The 2,575-nt window shown below is 46.1% G+C and overlaps 1 non-coding gene across 1 annotated transcript; it reads right to left on the bottom strand.

Annotated features, from left to right (window-relative positions):
- Window positions 1-2,142: 2,142 nt before the first annotated feature.
- Window positions 2,143-2,280, bottom strand: LOC119941052. Its single transcript, XR_005455090.1, has one exon. It is a non-coding gene; the product is annotated as a small nucleolar RNA SNORA7 (small nucleolar RNA).
- Window positions 2,281-2,575: the final 295 nt, after the last annotated feature.

Genomic DNA, 2,575 nt, shown 5'->3' with positions numbered 1-2,575 from the left:
CCAACTGCGGGCTCACAGTCTAGAAATCGCATTTATCGAGCGCATCAAGCAATCGTATTTATTGATTGCTTACTGTGTGCTTTACTAGTGCTGCCATGCAGAGAAGCAGGGTGGCTCAATGGAAAGAGCCTGGGCTTTGGAATCATTCATTCATTCAATCGTATTTATTGAGTGCTTACTGTGTGCAGAGCACTGTACTAAGCGCTTGGGAAGTCCAAGTTGGCAACATATAGAGACGGTCCCTACCCAACAGTGGGCTCACAGTCTAGAAGGGGGAGACAGAGAACAAAACAAAACATATTAACAAAATAAAATAAATAGAATAAGTATGTGGTCAGTGGTCATGAGTTCAAATCCCAGCTCCGCCACTTGTCAGCTGTGCGACTTTGGGCAAGTCACTTCACTTCTCTGTGCCTCAGTTACCTCATCTGTTAAAATGGGGGTTAAGAATGTGAGCCCCATGGGACAACCTGATCACCTTGTAACCTCCCCAGTGCTTAGAACAGTGCTTGACACATAGTAAGTGCTTAATAAATGTGATTATTATTCCTATTACTAAGAGCTTGGGAGAGTCCAATATAACAGAGTTGGTAGATGTTCCTTGCCCACGGTGAGTTTACAATCTAGAGGGGGAGACAGACATTAATGTAAGTAAATAAATTACGGCTATGTAAGTAAGTGCTGTGGGGCTGAGGGAGTAGTGAATAAAGGGGAGAAATCCAAGAGCAAGGGGGACACGTAAGGGAGTGGGAAAAGAGGAAATTCCTTCTTGAGCCTAGCTATGGTGGGACGGTGGCTGAGATTCCTAATTGGGAATGAGTTGTTCTGGCCATTCCCCGGGCTCACCAATTCTCCTCCACCTCAGGCTTGAATAATTGGTATAATTCAAACAATCCAACTGGACCGACTGTTTTCTATTTCCCCAGAGAAGGAGGAAAGGGCATCCCCCTTCAGGAGGAGAGAGTTAGGGTTGGCCACCACCTGAAAGAGGAAGAGCTGTTGAGCCCTCATACCTCCTGACTCTAAACCTGTTAATGCCGCGCGTCCATTCGTTCATTCAATCATATTTATTGAGTGTTTACTGTGTGCAGAGCACTGTACTAAATGCTTGGGAAGTACAGTTCAGCAACAACTAGAGACTATCCCTGCCCACAACAGGCTCACAGTCTAGAAGGGGGGAGACGGACATCAAAACAAGTAAACAGGTCCGAACAAGCTCGTTCCCTACCTGCACTTATCTTTCTACATCCGTCTTTCCTGTAAGAGTGAAAACAGCTGGCGGGCAGGGCGTGTAAATTCAATGTTTGTACTTCCCATGTACCCTTAGCAAATTATACTATCCTTCTAAACTGGAAGCTTCCTCTAGACTAAGCTCATTTGGGGCAGGGAACACGGAAAGAGCACAGGCTTTGGAGTCAGAGGTCATAGGTTCAAATCCCAGCTCCGCCACTTGTCAACTGTATGACTTTGGGCAAGTCACTTGACTTCTCTGGGCCTCAGTTCCCTCATCTGTAAAATGGGGGTTAAGACTGTGAGCCCCACGTGGGACAACCTGATCACCTTGTATCCCCCCAGCGCTTAGAACAGTGCTTTGCACATAGTAAGCGCTTAACAAATGTCATTATTATTATTATTATTATTAACATATCTGCCGACTTTTGGATTGTACACTCCCAAACTCATAATCCAGTCCTCTGCACCCAGGAAGGGCACAATAAATGCCATTGATGATGATGATAATGATGCTAATGATGCACCCGCTAGGCATTCAATAAATCCTATTATTACTACTACTACTGCTACTACACTCCTCTTAATATTACTCTTATTACTACGGCCATCACCACTTGTCTTATACTGTCGAGTCATGTCCGACCCATAACGACGCCATGGACACAGCTCTGCCAGAACGCCCCGCTCTCCATCCTCAATTGTTCCAGTAGTAGATCCATAGACTTTTCTTGGTAAAAATCTGGAGTTGGTTTACCATTGTCTCCTTCCGCACAGTAAACTTGAGTCTCCGCCCTCGACTCTCTCCAATGCCGCTGCTGCTGCCCAGCACAGGTGAGTTTGGAGCACTTAGAACAGTGCTTTGCACATAGTAAGCGCTTAATAATTGCCATCATTATTATTATTATTGGGACTTGTAGCAGATGGCCTTCCACTCACTAGCCACTGCCCAAGCTAGGAATGGAGTGGGTAGGCCTCTGCTTGACTCTCCCTCCCTTAGTCGAGACTGGTAGAGGACTGGAAACTCTCCAGGAGCGACCCTGAGAGGGGGGCTATTACCACCACTACTACTATTCTATCATTACTACTAACTTCTACTACTATAAGTGTGGCTTAGTGGAAAGTCAGAGGTCGTGGGTTCCGATCCTGGCTCCGCCACTTGTCAGCTGTGTGACTTGGGGCAAGTCACCAAACTTCTCTGTGCCTCAGTTACCTCATCTGGAAAATGGGGATTAAGACTGTGAGCCCCATCTGGGACAACCTGATAACCTTGTATCTCCCCCCAGTTCTTAGAACAGTGCTTGGCACATAGTAAGTGCTTAACAAATACCATCCCGTTATTACT

Source organism: Tachyglossus aculeatus, chromosome 19 (genome assembly GCF_015852505.1).
Source record: "Tachyglossus aculeatus isolate mTacAcu1 chromosome 19, mTacAcu1.pri, whole genome shotgun sequence".
NCBI lineage: Eukaryota > Metazoa > Chordata > Mammalia > Monotremata > Tachyglossidae > Tachyglossus > Tachyglossus aculeatus.
The sequence above is the reverse complement of the archived record's forward strand: the minus strand, read 5'-3'. Positions and strand labels throughout refer to the sequence as shown.